The 17,282-nt window shown below is 41.5% G+C and overlaps 1 protein-coding gene across 5 annotated transcripts in view; it reads right to left on the reverse strand.

Moving 5' to 3' along the window:
* NRG1 (neuregulin 1) overlaps nucleotides 1-17,282 on the reverse strand; it is a 929,658-nt gene that overhangs the window by 505,202 nt on the left and 407,174 nt on the right. The window lies entirely within an intron of this gene.

Genomic DNA, 17,282 nt, shown 5'->3' on the forward strand with positions numbered 1-17,282 from the left:
AAATGTCTAAAAAACTGCAATGTTAAGCTGTGGTCTTACAGTGCTGAGCTGATGATTTGGGTGCCCAATTCTAGCCAGTTGGCTGCTAGTACTTCCTATACAGCTTTTAAACAACACTAGCCAATCGGGGGGTTAGTGTTAGGTATTAGGAGGGTAGGTTAGTGGTAGACATTAGGAGAGGTTACTTGTTAGGCATTAGGAGGTGGGTTAGAGTTAGACATTTTGGAGGGGCTTGGTGTTAAGCTTCAGGAGGGAGGGTTAGTGTTAGAATAGAGACCGGGCACGTTTATAGTAATATATTGATAATATTATATTACAGATATTTTAACTATTGGCATGAAGAGGTACCCAGTTCACCCATTGACCTTGCAATATGTACTCAAGTTAAAGTGCACCTGAAGCGACATGTGACTTGATGAGATAAACAGGTGTATATAGAGGGCAAAACATATCAAGAACCAGGCTGTTTTACTTGTTTTATTTTCCTGTCTGTAATAGTTAATTTTCAGGCATGGAAGTGGCTGCTTCTGTCTTGTCAGTACCTTGTTGGGAATATACTGAACATCACTGATAAGCAAATTACGGCTATAAAAGTTTTCCCAGCAGAATTCAACTTCTGAGTGCAGGGAGGGATAAAAAGGTCAATAGTTCATGCATTTTCACTGGGGAACACTTAATAGGCTGCTACTGAGCACAGACAACAAAACATTCAATCTATTTAATGTTTAATTATAAAATAAAACCATGGGATATCTAAAAAAGTCATTTTTAGGAGTAGGAGGATAAATACAATTCTATATCTCATCAGTTTATTTTCACCTCAGGTTCACTTTAAAGAGGCACCATAATGATGTATAGCAAAACAAAGTCAATTATTCAGGATGCACACTTTTACGTTATTTATCCTGGTTTCAGCTTAAGAAATGCTTTCTTTATATATTGCTGTATATTGGTATGTAACCATTCCCTCCCAGCAATGTTTAGCTTTAATTTATCAAAGCCTTCTCCGCCCAGTACACTCTGGGAGACCAACTATATATTCAATAAATGTCCTCTTTAAGTAGGTTAAAAACAGAAAAAGATAAATGATGAGATCCTCCGCATCCTCTATGCTGCCACCCTGAGGCTCAGAATCAGTTAGAAGAAGGACACCAGATACAGTAAGGACTAGGTAAATATAACTGTATTACCTGCGCTTACTCTGCTCAAGAGGGAGGAGAAGGATCGGGTCCTATAGCCCCCAGGCCCCCCTACAGTGGCGGGTACTATTGTTATGCTACTGCATGCAGCCTTTCAGGAATGTTTAAATCAAAGGTCCATAAAATGTTATGGTACTGCAGATACAATAATCCCGGTAGAAGGACCAGTATTTGCATTTTTTCATAAATGAGAAACTACTACATGTAGTCCAGAAAAGCACCTGCATGCTTATCGGACGGCATGCTATCACTGGAATAGGCAGCATTTCCCTGTGCGACTTGGATGAGGGAAAACGTTGCTCAAGTGGAAGCATGCCCTAAATCTAGTGACCAATTGTGAATGTCTTTTTGCTTGCCTACCTTCTCAACACCTTTTTCTGATTTGAACAATTATACAAAATGTATCTGCTTCTTTGCCTATACAGTTATCCTGCACCTTTTCACTTTTGTTACCTAGCCTGCCCGTGGACACACATTTGCTAGATGACATCATAATGTAAGTGTGGTACAGGGCTGGATGGTTAGTTTCACAATCTTTGCACAACTATTTTTGCAAGTAACATACACAGGAGTTCTGCATAGCGCATAGCTTCTGTAACTGATGCGGTTTTCCACATAAATTGGATGGTGGTGTTATCTACTTTGCCTTCTGTAACAGATTGATCATTTTCTCTGACAATGTGCCTTGAAGGACTTTGTATAAGTTGGAGACAGATATCTGCTTTGATTTTGTCAAAATTACATTCACTGGAGCCCTGACAGGCAAGGCAACGTGCATCTCAGTGACAGCTTCTACCATGGTCAGCAAATGACCCCTGGCTCCATTTTGCATATCTGATTTCCAACAGATACCAAAAGATGAGTGAAGAATGTCATCACTTCCTCACATTCTCCAAATATAAAAGCAAAGTGGATGGTGAAAGGAAACTGGAGCACATAATTCATCGCTATAAAATGTACCGTATATTTATTGGATAACTTATATTGACATGTTTACAGGTAGTGAAAAGTGAAAGAGAAATAAATGAAACATATTCTTCTTCTATTTTGACCAATATAGCAATATCTTGTGATCAGTACTTTTGTCCAAATACTGATTAGAGTGGGATTATGCTCTCAAACTAAAATTTCAGTAACTACTCTTGGTTACATAAATGAACATCTGAAAGCATTCCCAAGTATACCTTTCAGTGTGAAAACATTTATTGTTACTGCAGAGAGCAGTAAAAGCTTACCTATCTCTGGTTCATTGGCTCATTATCAGCTGAATCCCTCTGCCTGTCTCTTCACTTTGCCCCAATCCCCCCCGCTAATAGACATATCACCCTAACAACAGCGCCCTAGCAACAGAGTCCCTTCACCTTTTTTTTTTTTTTTTTTTTTTTTTTTTTAAACAATGAGTTCCTTCACCTTCAGCAGAAAAAGGGGGGGGGGGGGGGGGGAGTGTAGACACAGAGATTTTTATAAGCAATATTTATATAAGCAAGTCTTTTCGGCTCTTACCCATGAAAATACATTTTTGTATACACAGGGAATGCTTGGGAATGTTTTCAAATACTCTTTCTAGTTACTCTTAGCTCATTTTTGTTTTGGGAGTATAATCCCACTTTGAAGATATTTTCTAATTTCATGAGCCATACATTAAGCATTAGCATCTGCATTTATTTTTTACTTAAACTTTTCAAATTCACGTTTACTAATAATCTGGTACCAACATTCAAAGGAGTTTTCTATTATGCTCCCATAAATCAGCGCTTGCACTTACAAGGAGCAGCCGTCCATTTCTATTCCACATATCTTTTTTATAGCATCTGCTTTTTTACAATGACAGACCAGTCCAGAAGATTATCCTATCTGCCATAGATCTGAAGATTATGGGATGTAAATAAATACCTTGGTCTTCATTAGCCACTTGCTGAGCAGAAAGCCACCCTGTCTTCATAAAAAGCAAACAGGGAGATTCGAGTGAGAGCAGTGAGATTCCGTGCTGGGTCGCTGGGTCGGGGCCACTGTTTGTGTATTTATCTCACCATGAGCCCCTAAATAATAATGCAATTTGTTTGCAATATTTATGTTACTCCTTTTCTAAAATAAAAGTGCGTCAGCTACAGTAAGTACAGTAGAAGCTGTTACTTTGAGACAACACTGATAGTAAATACGTTACAGGGTGTGCTAATCTCTGTTAGGAACTCATATTGCTTACACTGTTACCACTGCTTTGCTGAAGAATTGGCTACATCAGCAAACATCAAGCACAGGGATATGGGGGGGGGGGGGGGGGGGGGGGGCTCGTCATGACTTTGTTTGTTACACTGAGCTACAAATAGTGATACAAGTACACTATATTATTGATAATGGGCTAAAAAAAGATAAATCATGAAAAGCAGAGATCAGCAGCACTACATAGATGTATTTAAAGCTCTTTATTGCATAAAAGAGATGAAGCCCAGGAACAGCGATAAAGAAGCTGTTTCGGAGAGACTCTCCTTCCTCAAGCTGTATAGGCTCACTCACTGTGAGTGAGCCTATACATTATATATTTCAGAGTGCCTCCCTGAAACAGTGTCTATCGCTGTCCCTGGGCTTAGTCTCTTTTATGCAATAAAGAGCTTAAAATACATCTATGTGGTGCTGCTGATCTCTGCTTTTCATGATTGGGGTGCTGCTGGATGACAGCACCATATCAGGTTAGCACACATCTACCCTCCTTGGAATGCCTATCAACTTTGCTTAAAAAAGATAAATCATTACATTTTTGATAACAGAATTAAAGGTTTTAAGAAAAATGATTTTTTTAACAGTAAAGTGTGACTTTTTGGCATTATATAATGGATTTTATGCTAGCAGCAGCAGGATGGACTAATATGGAGAAGGGTACCCCAATAAAGTATGATTTGTTAATTCTTCTTGTACAAACTTGGCACTTAAAAAAAGAAGATCTTAGTAAAAAGAATAAGTGTTTTTAAGATCCTTGTAAAGGTCCACAATACTATGCAAACCCTGGACTGAATACTGTTGGTTTAACAGTTAACATGACAATACCAATGTTCACATTTCTAATGGCAGTAGATGTTGTGAGGCCCAATCTACAGACAAATTCCCAGGTGGTCTTAAGGTAGCCATACACTGGTCGATTTGCCATTAGATCGACCAGCTGACAGATCCCTATCTGATCGATTCTGATCAGAGAGGGATCGTATGGCTGCCTTTACTGCAAACAGATTGTGAATCGATTTCAGCCTGAAACCGATCACAATCTGTGGAGCCGCCGCTGCTGCCTGCCCCCCTCCCCCCCCCTGCATACATTACCTGAAGCTGGCTCCGGGTCCTCTTCTCCGCGCTGCACCCCGCACCGCATCCCATCGTACACTGTGTCACTCCGTGACCAGGAAGTTAAAATAGAGCGCCCTCTATTTGAACTTCCTGGTCACTGGAGTGACACAGGAAGTTAATGTACGCTGGGATGGAAGCAAGAGCGGTGCAGCGCGGAGAAGATGCGGAGAAGACGCGGAGAAGATGCCCGGGAGCCAGCGTCAGGTAATGTATAACTGTATCAGAACGGCCGCCGCTAGCGACGCGCTCCCTACCCGCGGGCGATCGACGGAAGTAACCCGCACGGCGCAATCGACGGACCGATCCGATTTCGGGAGGAAATCGGAACGGCGGGTGCGTTTAGCGTGAACGATTGGCAGCAGATTCGATCCCAGTGATCGAATCTGCTGTCGAATCGGCGGCAAATCGGGCCAGTGTATGGCCAGCTTTATTTTCATAGTAAAGCATTGAATAGGATTAGCTCAGTGTTCTGGTCTTGCATGCAATCTGAGAGCTGGAGAATTAGCGTTGTTGCAGGAGGCTCCAAACTACTTCTGCCACAGGCAGAAAACAGATTGATCAGCTCTTGATTCTAAACAAATCTGCCAACATGCAAATTATAAGTGATCAAACTCTTTTGGCTTTTGTACATGTTGTAATTTCTGTATCATATACAGTATATATTGTTTTTGCTTTGATGTATAGTCCTAAAGGCATGTAGGGAATTTGCAAGCCAGTACTAATACTTAATCTATGAGTGACGTTAGTGCTGACAAAAAGGCTGGAGTGTTTTTCAAGTAGTGGTATCCAAGAATGCTGTGGTTAAGGATTATGCATTTCTGTAATATGATACCCTAAGCCATACGTAGATAAAGGTACTGAGCACTTCAAACCTGAGAAACAGCAGTGCCAATGAATCAGTGACCCACAAGGACTGTGACATCAGCAGTTTTACAAGAGAGATCAGAGTGGGGATTACAATAGTTTACTGTCTGTAGAGTATAGCTCAGCTGCTGTAAATACGTCAGAAAAGTTACAATCAATATCCTACAAACCAAATGTTTGTTCTACATGTACCTGGGAATGTCTACTATATGGGATTGGGAAAAAAAATCATTTTAAAGTGATATGGAACTCGCAATATAAAACTCGTTTAGCTACTGCTAGGCGTAAGAGTATTAGTTTAACAAAATGTCCTCTTTTTTCCTTTTTTTTTATAAACTCTTTATTTTTGAAATATGAAGTTATAAAACAGTATAAACAATAATATAGCTTACAGGTACAATTTTGTGCGGACATGTATAGAGCATTGAACACATGTACATGATGACAGCAAGCCAGAGCTGCTTAAGATTAGAGTACACATGCCCATCTTGTATACATGGAAGAGATGAAGTCGGTCCTGGACTGCTCACTAATCATGTGGACTATATATTGTCGGGCAGTGAGGTAGAAACTCACTACCTTAGACAAAGGTAGATAATGCAAGTAGGAATTACCGTCTGGCCTATAAGAGACAATTAAGAGCTAAGGTGACCCAGGAGCCCAGTGGGATCATACATCCTGGGACACCAGACAGAAGAGACCTGGGATGGGGCCAAGAGAGCTATAGTCCATCTATCCTAAAAAGTGAGTATATGTATCAAGCGACAGGGACCAGGACCGATCCAAAACACCATTAAGGATCAACTTGTTACCTAGTTCAGGAAGATAGAACGAGAAGAAAGATTGGAAAGATGAGCAGAAAAGGAGAATGGAAAAAAAAGAGACAGTAAGACACTCAAGCCCTTGTGCTGTGAGACCAATGTGCCTGATCAGCAGTGGGATAAATTTTGTGCAATCTGGTGGGTGGGAGAATTTTGTAGTTTGATTCTTGAATTCTCAAAGATATAGCAGATTTGTGGTTAATTAAAATTATTTTATCCCACTGCTAATCCGAGAAAGATGTCTGGAGATCCAGCTCCCATTTCTCCTTCCAAGACTGCGACCATCCTCCATTGGATGACAAAAGTCGATAAATTTCAGATAAAGTTTTCCAAGCTGGACCTGTGCTCATGCATAGTGATTCGAAGGGAGTGAGGGATCTAGAGAAAGCCTCCCGGGAGCCAATGGAGCTTACGAAGTGCGTGAACTGTAGCAAGGTCCAAGAGTCTAGGAAGGGGCAATTACGAGGTTCTTGAATTTGCTGTAGTGTATACCAAGTCTGTCCCCTGATAAGATCTCTGGCCCTAAGGGGAGAGCCCATTGTCTACTCTATATAAGCATTGCTGTAACAACCTGATTAAAATAGGTGATTATCTAGGATTGGCATTAAAGGAGATGGCCAGGGGGAAAGTTCCGCAGATGAGCGAAATTTGGCCAGAGCACTGAGAGACGCCTCAACTGCTATAGAAAAAGATGGGGGAGTTTGAGAGGCCCACGGCAATAGGTTAAGGTTGTTTGATGCCAGAGCCGTTTCCACCTGAGTCCATCTCTTCTGAGCAGTATGTCTGTGCCAGTCCACCACACGCGTTAGGGCGGCTGCTGCATAGAATTTCCTGGCATCTGGGACTGAAAGACCTCCTTGTTCTTTTGGTAAGGTGATAGCAGCTTATTTGATTCTAGAAGGTTTCTTGCACCAGATAAAATTTAAAAATAACCTTTTACAATACAATACACTACAATAACATTTGTAAAGCGCTTTTCTCCCATAGGACTCAAAGCGCATAGTTGTGTCTCAGATTAATACAGGGTTGCAGGCTGGGTTGTGTTACAGGGGAGATAGTCAGATGTTCATGAATGCCAGACTGAAGAGGTAGGTTTTCAGTTTAGACTTAAATGCTTCCAGGGATGGAGCTGTCCTGATTGGGTGTGGCAGGGAGTTCCAAAGTGTAGGGGCAGCATGACAAAATGCTCTGTCTCCAAAGGTTTTGAGGTGGACTCTGGGGGTGACCAAGGTGTTACGTCCTTTTGATCTAAGATTGTGTGTGTGTGTGTGTGTGGGGGGGGGGGGGGGGGGTGATGCAGTTGCAACAAGTCCTTCAGGTATCCAGGGCCCAGATTGTGCAAGGATTTGAATGTCAGTAAGCCAATCTTAAACAGAATTCCCCATTTTATCGGTAGCCAGTGGAGTGAGCACAGGGTTGGTGTTATGTGGCAATGGCGGGGTTGGCTCGTTAACAGTCTTGCGGCGGCATTCTGTACTAATTGCAGGCAGCGTAAGTCTTTCTTATGCAGACCTGTGTAGAGGACGTTGCAGTAGTCTAACCTTGATGTGACGATGGCATGAACTAGGGTTGGAAGATCCTCTGAAGGAATTAGGTGTTTAATCCTTGCAATATTCCTTAGATGAAAGAAGGAATGTTTCACAACAGCTGAGATTTGATTCCTGAAGCTTAATTTCCCATCAGTCAGTACTCCAAGGCTGTGCACACAGTCTGAGTTGTTCAGGTCTGAGCTCCCTATCCTTAGCGGTGTTGGTTGAGACTGGGGCTGCTTTGCCGTTGAGCCCTGGCCCTCCTCGATAACAAGAACCTCAGTTTTGTCAGCATTAAGTTTTAGCCAATTATTATGCATCCACTCCTGAAGCTTTTAATTTGTCTGAAGTGTTCTGGGGGACTTGTGATGGGGAGAGCCTGGTATAAATATAAGAGGCGGGGCATGATGTTCATTTTAATGATATTTATTTGGCCAAACCAGGTAAAGTGAGGCCGATTCCAGTCCTGGAGGTTGAGTGATAGTTTGCGGAGGAGTGGAGGGAAATTTAGTTGGTATGTATAACTAAGCTCAGAGGGTATCTGAACCCCTAAATAGGTAAGTGCCGAGGATACCCATTTGAATGGAAAATTAGACCGTAGTTGGGCGGTGTGAGATGAAGATCGGGAAATTCTCATGGCCTGGCACTTGTCAAGGTTAATTTTGTAATTAGAAAGCTTTTTGTAATTATTTAGTTCGCCTAATAAGTTAGGTAAAGAAATAGTCAGGTTTGTGAGGTAAAATAAAAGGTCATCGGCATAGGCCGCCACCTTGTGCTCCTCTGTAGAAATTGTGACCCCCCTAACATTTATATTTTTGCGAATGGAACATAAAAGGGGCTCAATTGTTAGAGCAAAAATTAAAGGGGAGAAGGGGCAACCCTGCCGGGTACCATTGGATATCGAAAAAGGGCTCGAGACAACAGCGTTCGCCTTCACATGGGCAGATGGGCCACTATAAAGGGCTAGGATATGGGCCAACATATTGTGTCCCAGACCTATGTGCTTAAGTGTTTCTTTCAGGAATCCGCAGTCCACCCGGTCACAAGCTTTTTCAGTGTCTGTAGATAGGAGTAAAGCTGGGGATCCCTTGCGGCGAAGCTATTCAATGCTGTCCAAGGTGCATACGGTGTTGTCCTGAGCCTCCCGCCCAGTAATGAAACCCACCTGGTCAAAATGAACCAGGGATGGCATGTATGGGGACAGGCGATTCGCTATGACTTTTGCTATGATTTTAAGGTCCACATTTAAAGCAAAATTGGACAGTAGCTGGAGCACAAGGTGGCGTCCCTTCCTGCTTTTGGGATGACCGTAATGTGGGCAGATAACATGTCTCTGGGGAGGGTGGATGGGTCTCCATCTTCAGGTGTAAGGCTATTAAAAACCTTAACCAAGTAGGGGTATAGTATTTGTTTAAATGACTTGTAATAGTCCACTCCACGGGAAGACCGTCAGGGCCGGGAGCTTTACCTGTTGGGGCCTCTTTGATAGCCTGTCTAATCTCGTCCTCAGTGATAGGGCTTTCTAATTCAGAAGCTATTTCCTCTGAAAGAGAGGGCATTCCCAACCTAAGTAGATACTGAGCAATGGTTTTTCTATGGGAGAGTTTTATACTTGTAGGGGGGTGATCCTTTATGTTATATAAAATGTGATCAGTCATTAATACTGGAAATATTAGTGTAAGAGTATTGTGTTTTGAGAGCCTTAGCCAAATATCTGCCACGGTTGTTACCATACTCGTAGAACACCCATTTACATTTGGTAGCAATCAGTTTTTCCTTGAAAAAGAGCAACTTGTTAAGTTTTTCCCTTTCTGATTCTAATGGCCCATACTCACGGGCTACTTTTGGTGCCTGTCGCTAGCACACGGGAGCGTGTGCGTGACAGTTCGGCGACAGCTCGTCGCCAGGTCCCTCCGCATACACACACGGAAGTGGGACTAGGGATGCGACAGAAGCTGTCGTCGACGTTCCTCCCCCCTGCCGGAAACTTAATGCTCCGGCTATTAGGTTGCTGTCGCTAGTCCGCATACACACGCGGACTAGCGACAGTTGCAGCGAGGTTGCGGCGGCAACTGTCGCCATGTGATTGACCGCCGCCAATCGCCTGGTGACAGCAGCGACGAGCGACGTTTCGGGGTGCGCGCCTCATACTCACGGGCGACCTGTCGCTGCAACACGCACGCGCCACGTGGTTTCGGCGACAATAGTAGCCCGTGAGTATGGGCCATAAGGCAGCCAGTTCTGTCACTGACAAGGAGACTTTATGCTTCATTTCAAGGTCTCTGATTAGATGTAAACATTTGGCAATTGCTTCGTCTCTTTCCTTCTTCAAATGACTGGCTTCCTGAATAAAGTGACCCATTATTATGCATTTATGTGCCTCCCACAATGTGGGAAGAGACACCTCTCCACTATCATTAATGGAAAAGTATCTCTCCAAAGCAGAGGAAATTCTTTGTTTAATTTCCGGTTGTTGTAATAATGCGACATTTAGGTGCCAGGTACGAGGTAGGTATGATTTTGGCCTAATTCTTATGGATAGTGAAACTGGGGCATGGTCCGAGATGGATGATTGTCCTATTTCGGTCAACATCTGCTCAGAAAGAAGGTTTTGGGAGATTAATATAAAGTAAATTCTGATGTATATATTATGTAGTTTAGAAAAAAACGAGTAGTCTCTAGTGGTGGGATGTTGGATTCGCCAGACATCAATCAGCTGTCTTTTAGACAGCTGAATCTTACATTGCCTGAGGGCCTTAAGTGATAGTGAGCTCCAACCTGCAGAATTGTCCATGGTGGGATCCAGCACAATATTGAAGTCTACCCCCAAGACAATGCTACCTTCTGCGAAAGAGTCCAAAGTCTCTAGCGCCCTGTTCAGGATCAGGAAGGCCAGTTGACCGCTGTTGGGGGCGTATAAGGCCCCAAAGGTAAATCTGCATTGTAGCAGAGTACCTTTAATGAATAGAAATCTACCAGCTGAATCATGGCACTCCTGCAGTTGAGACAACTCAACGGTTTTAGCTAGGAGAATGGCAACTACTTTCGTTTTAGAGTCAGGAGATGAGCTAAAATATGCTTCAGTGAAATATTTATCTGTTAATTTGGGAGTGGTTAGGCCCTTGAAATGCGTCTCCTGCAGAAATGCCACTTGGACCCGCTGTTTATGTAATGAGCACAGAAGGGCTCTGCGTTTTTCTGGAATATTTAGACCCCTGGCATTGACAGACTGAACCTTAATGAACTTCTAAATAAAAGAAGCAATATAACCACAAGGGGAAAGTGTCTTTCAGAGAAAAGGATATGGGAAGGAAGAAGAAAAAAGGGAAAAGTGATAGTTGAAAGGAGGTAGACAGGAAGAGGGTGTTGGCAATCATTGCCAACAACTGTGTGAGCCGTAAAAAAATAGATGCCACATATTTTTAGCAGTAGATGTTTTAGTCAACCTAGGGGCGTCTATGTGAGGGTAACGGGGTGAACACAGCAGGTTAGCCAGAGACTCCGGGCACCCACGGTGCAAACTTACGTGAGGGCCCCAAGAGAGACCAGCCAGCCCATATTAAAATACACTATGTAAAGTATATAATATCAGCAAACACGATTGTAAAGTAGGGGTGCATTGCAGCTGAACTTGTACAGGTTGAATAGAAAGCAGAACTCAAAACTGCAAATTAGTTAGCACACATCACAGGAAATAAGCTCCATAATGGAGATGTGCGAAGAACCAGAGCTGTCTATGAGTACACAAATTAGGAGGAATACAGCAAGACCGGGGAAACCGCCCCCAATGGTTTCCGAGTACTAAAAAAGAAAAAAGTTTAATTTATCACTCAGGGCAAGCTGAGATAATACACTGCCGTTTAGTAATGCCCGATAGTAAGCTCGGCAAGTAGAAGAACTACTAGAGTGTGTGTGGTAGTTCATGGCCAAGTCTCCTAGGCAAAGGCTTAGTATAGTCCATAGTCTCGTAAGAGGCCCTTAAGTTATGGAGCAAAAATGATGTATTGTTCCAATCTCTCGGGGGAAGGGGCCAGGCCATAGACCTCTAGCTCGGGGGTAGTAAACAACAGTACTGTCATGGCAAGCCATGAAAAAATCCTGAGTAGATCACAACGTTATGCATCTCAACAGCCAAGGGGGGTGGTAGTAACTGCTTTATATTGGTAATGAGTGCAACACATACCCACGACATCAGATTGTTCCTCCTTGCAGATTTAGCTGGTTTTGGGGGGCCACTTAAAAGTAAAGTGTCCCAAAGCGGGAGGGCTACTTCAGGAATCCCCAGTGTTTTGCAGAAATCCGGAAGCTCGGAAGGCAATCGTAAGATTGCAGAGCATGAATCCTTCTTAGCGAACAGATGAAACGGAAAGCCCCAGCTATATGTAAAATCGCGCTCTTTCAGGGCTTGCAGAAGGGGATGCATTGATCTTCTTTGCGCCAGAGTAAAGGGGGTTAGGTCCTGGTAAAGTGTGACCTATGCTTCGTCAAAGTCGACCGGGCCGTGTCTGTGTGCAGCCGCCATTATTTCGTTCTTGACCTCGAAGAGAATGAATTATACAGATCACATCATGACATGGAGTCGATCCTTGCGGTGCCGGTTGGAGGGCTCTGTGAACTCTATCCACCTTAATCGGAGTGGGCTGAGGACGTTCCAACAGTCGCTCAAAGATCGCTCTGACTGTGTGGATCAGGTCTTCGGATTTAGTGGCTTTAGTGGCTTCAGGTAAGCCCCTCAGGCGGATGTTGTTCAGTCGGCTACAATTCTGAAGATCTTCTATTTGAGATCTAAAGAGGGTCTGCAGGCTCGTCTGTTTTTCCTGGGCTTCTTTTAGCTTATGGAGCTCCGACTGAAGGTCCTTGATATCCTTCTCAGCACTCGTCACTCGATCAGTAATGGCGGCGAGGTCAGTGCGCAGATTCGCTATCTCAGTCTTGGTCGTGTGTTGGAGTTGTTCTGTCTGTCTCTCCATATCTTGTTTTGTAGGAAGGCTTCTGAGGAATTCCCAGATCTCTTCTAATTTTTTTGCGCTACCAGCCTCTATCTGTTTGAGAGTCTGTTTCGAAGAGGACGCGGCCTCCGCCATCTTGTCTGTCAGATGCTGCGTAGTTGGGCCTGTGAAGTTTTTTGCAACCGAAGAGGTGGAAGTTGCAGGGATTGCCGAGGCTTGTTTGTTCACTCTTCGGTTCCCCTTCGTGTTAGGTGTCTCGGTGTTGGTCAGCTGCTGGGCAGGGGTCCCCATAACGGGCTGAAACAAGATATTTTCCCAGAGCTCTGTTCAGAGACGTCTTCACCGCGCCATGTCCAGCTCCACCCCCTCTTTTTTCCTTTTTATATACATATATAAATATAATTGCCTGGTTGATCATCCAGGGTTATGTTAGTAGAAAGTGTCATGCAGAAGGAAGCTTTGCATGGCACCTCTATCATAGTGATACATCCCTGACTGCAGACACATCCACTTGTAAATGTAACTGCTTGTTTTTTTTCACTGGTCTGAATGCACTGACATCACAGAGAACCCTGAGCTAGGTGCACGGTAATGCAAAAAACAAAACAATCATACAAGTGAAAGTACAGGGAGAGCAGAGGTACTGAAACACAATATCTGAAGAGGGAGAGCAAATGCATGCAGCAAGAGAAGTGGCACTTCCCTGTGCCTGTTGGAAAAAAAAGCAAAAGGAAAGAAAGTAGTAGATGACAAGAAAGTTGATCTAACTTAGGGTGAAGATATCAACCATCAGAAAGGAGGACGAAGAGGAAGTTGAACTGCAGCAGCAACATCCTAGGGGGGCAGCTTGCCCCAAAACTCCCAACATCACAGGTATAACATAGCAGCCACATCAAGCCATGTTCATTTGTAAGCAGAGATATGAAGGACCAGCTTTGACCTGCTGCTAGGTTTGTTCACCATATCTTTTCTGCCAGGGTGTTCTTTATACAACTAAAGATTAGACTAAGAAGTTTTAAATCAGGATAATACCATTTTTTGGCTAACTTTACAAGTGGAAAAGAATAAGATTTCGACCAATTGGGGTTTATCAGATCCTATTCATGTAAACGCAAAAGTCTACATGAATAGGGTCAAAAAAGGTTGTCCACAATTTGCTTAGGGTTGCTATTACTTATCCTAAATATTTGTATTTTCACTTGATGGGTGCTAAAATATATTTTTGAGTTAAAAATCATAAAATATCACCAGTGAAAGAAAACTGAAAAAAGATTATTGAATCAGGACCAGTGTGTCTTAAGGTGTATATCACGAACTGGACATAACGTTATCACGGTCTGTGTACACATATTGCTTAACTTTTTTTTTTTGTTTGAATAACTAGTTTTTAGTATAAGAAAAATAATAATTGCTTCATACATGTTCAGACTTTGCAAAAAGGAAATTAATCACACAGGTGCCACTCAAAAAGAACATTTCCATCCTGGGTATGCTTAAGGCTCAGATTAACCACACTTAAGGATGTGTTTACATTTCAACTAAATTAGATGTATTTTGGGCCTTAAACATTAAAGGAGTTTAAACATTCCAAAATCTCAGTTTTATACTGAAACCTGGGAACTGCTTATATAAACCAGCAGGTAATTACTGTGAAAGATAGTAAAATAAGGGTATCAAAGCATCACAAAAAAACATTTAACCCTTAATAACCAGAACAAACTTTGTCTGTTTAGTGCTGCATCAGGTTAAAGAGTTATCACTTATTTCTTCTTTATTGAAATTGGTTGCTTTTTTCATGATAAATACTGTATTTCTATTAGTAGAAAGTAGTATATTCTACTAATAGAAATACAGTATTTATCATGAAAAAAGCAGCCAATTTCAATAAAGAAGAAATAAGTGATTACTCTTTAACCTGATGCAGCACTTTAACCTGATAAAAAAAAATATATATATATATATATATATATATATATATATATATCACTTTGCAAAGAAAAATAGAAAATACAATATATTGCAAATTTAAAAAACGTAGCATGCTCAAATTGAATTTATCCAACAGCACTTTCAGCAATTCCCTTGCACTCTTTACAAATGTGTATAGATAGACAAACAGTAGGGATAATAAAAATTGCACCTTTCAAAAAGAAAACACAAAGACAGCAGGAGCCCAAACGGTGCAGTATGTCACAGTACTAGAAGTATATAAAATATGCGGATAGAATATACTCACAAAAGTGGGTTGAAGAAGGGCAACTGACCATTAGAAGCAGGTGGAGATGTATAACCCCGATTCCACTCGGGTGACCAGATGGAGCTGGTATTGGTCGCACTCTTGATAAAAAGCAAACCTCAAATGACCTAAATTGGTCAAAGAGGGATGATCCCCCTCTGAAAGGAGGGTGAAGGCACCAGATAAAGTTGAAAGAGGCGCCCAGAGAAGATAAAATGTGTTAAAAGCAAATAAAATGAAAAAAGTGAGGTGGCTTACCTCAATGAAGACATATTCCCGTATTAGGTGCCTTATTTGTGGCTACAAGCACTATTAGGCCTGAGGAAGTGTGTATGCACCCACGAAATGTGTTGCCGATGCAATAAAATTCTATTAATACATGAATTTGTCTTCATTGAGGTGAGCCACCTCACTTTTTTAATTGCATTTGTTTTTAACGCATGTTATCTTCTCTGGGCGCCTCTTTCCCCTTTATCCTAGCTCATATGATAGTAAACCACCAAAATGCTAGTTAAACTTACTACAGTATTTTCAGAAAGGCTATAATGCCCTTTAGAGCAAATCTGAAGCAAAAATAAACTTATGATATAATGAATTGTATGTGTAGTGCAGATAATAAATAGAACATTAGCAGCAAACAAAAGAGTCTCATATTTTTATTTTCAGTTATATAGCTTTATTTATGACATTGCATCATACTGTCAAAGTTGCATAAGCCATAATATTAGCAGATAATGGACATCATTTGCCAAAACCAAGGCCTATGTTTGTTTGTAGTTAAGTTTCCTTTTAAGTTTTTTTTATCACTTCATACACTTTTTGGTGCATTTTCTACATAAATACAAGCACATTAAATTTGAGCATGTACCCACCAATTTCCTTTTTAAAAGAAGCAGGGTACCCACTTAAATCATAAAGGAACAGCACAAAATCAATTGCTGAGAGAGGTTATTACATATTTTAATGTCCTCTCTACATTCAGCATATATCCAAACAAAATCCAAGACCGCCAAAAAAGCTACCCCCCCCCCGGGTAAAAAAATTAAATAAAAAATAAATATATATATATTTATTTGGGCCTTATGTAAATAATCTTTTTAAAAAAATACTTTTATAGCTTTGCAAATAAGATGTGTCCACGTGTTTCCTTTATGTCAAAATAGGCTTCTACATCAAAAGAAAGAGTATGGGGCATGTGATTTCAGTTAAATTGCATGTGTAATGGTTTGTAACAATATATTTATTGACAGCTATCTATGTGACAGCTGTATCTGCAGAGTTTTTGAGTGTTTTTGTTAATTAATTGTAAGCACTTTTTATTGGCCTGAGGAAGAGGGGTGACCGTCCATTAAAAACACATCGCCATTGTGCATTTTTTTTTTCATCCATTGAGATAAGCCACCTCTTGTTTTTTTTCACTTTATTGTTTTAACTCATTTGATCACATCTGGGTGTCTCTTTTCTTGTTGTCCCCTTTACATTATCCTCCCGTGGAGGGTGACCATGTTTATGGCTTTAAAGGACACCTTAACTGACAGAGAAGTTGTGGCTGTACTTTTTTCCTTTTAAACAATACCAGCTCCTTGGCAGCCCTGCTGATCTATTTGGCTGCAATAGTGTCTGAATCACACACAGGCTAATCTTGTCAAATTTGTGTCAGAACATCTGATCTGCATATGCTTGTTCAAGGTCTCTGGCAAAAAAGTATTAGAGGCAGTGGATCAGCAGGACAGCCTGGTAACTGCTATTGTTTAAAAGGAAATACATATGTCAGCCTCCATATTCCTTTCACTTCAGGTGTCCTTTAAGAGGGCAACCACACCTACAGTATTATCAGGATTCATGAGTGGAGATGGGTTTCTCCACACACAATACATGTGGTTATTTCTACAGCAACCTACCTTTTTGAGTATGCTCCATCTTTAAGTTTATTTCCTATTAACAATACTACACTATTTGGGCTCCCACTATTCCTGTGCTTTTTCTTTTAAGGTATTTACAACATCCTATCTCTCAAGCTCTGATAACCATAAATGATAGCGATATCACTGAAGCCATCCCTGTAACATGCATATGCAAAACCAGAAAGTCTGTCAGTCATTGTAAAGAAAGTGACTCATTGATTGAAGAATTCAGAAGCCTGCAATCAAGAAAATATGTTGCAAAGAAGAGAATGTCAAATATTCTCAAGTGTCAAATTAACATTTATTGTGTTTTCTTTTTAAGTTGAGCTTGGGGAAATTTGCCTTCTTAAAACAGAAAGAAACTTGCAATAATTCAGCTATAAGTGAACATTTGTGATTACCCACAATGCACCACTACTAAATATGCAAATTTGCCAGCCAGTGGGT

This window comes from Hyperolius riggenbachi, chromosome 1, assembly GCF_040937935.1.
Source record: "Hyperolius riggenbachi isolate aHypRig1 chromosome 1, aHypRig1.pri, whole genome shotgun sequence".
Lineage (NCBI taxonomy): Eukaryota > Metazoa > Chordata > Amphibia > Anura > Hyperoliidae > Hyperolius > Hyperolius riggenbachi.